Source organism: Trichoplusia ni, chromosome 7 (assembly GCF_003590095.1).
Source record: "Trichoplusia ni isolate ovarian cell line Hi5 chromosome 7, tn1, whole genome shotgun sequence".
NCBI lineage: Eukaryota > Metazoa > Arthropoda > Insecta > Lepidoptera > Noctuidae > Trichoplusia > Trichoplusia ni.
Window position 1 is genome coordinate 15,438,397 of NC_039484.1, and position 278 is coordinate 15,438,674.

Genomic DNA, 278 nt, shown 5'->3' on the forward strand with positions numbered 1-278 from the left:
TCGTGAAGCCATACAAAAGTGACATTTCTACAATCGCTAAGTACGATGAATCGTGATAGACTTGTTATATCCATATATTAGAGCGATTCAATCCGTATTGATGACTTTTGAAATGTCTTCTGCTATAGACTGATATATAAAGCAAAGGGAAATCAAATGTAAATGCTAACGTCAATATTTGTTATGTATCAGAAAATTTCATTGTGTTTTAACGAGACGTTTGCAAATCAAAACCCGAACATTACCAAGTTGCAATTACAGTGACGTGTTAATTGCAA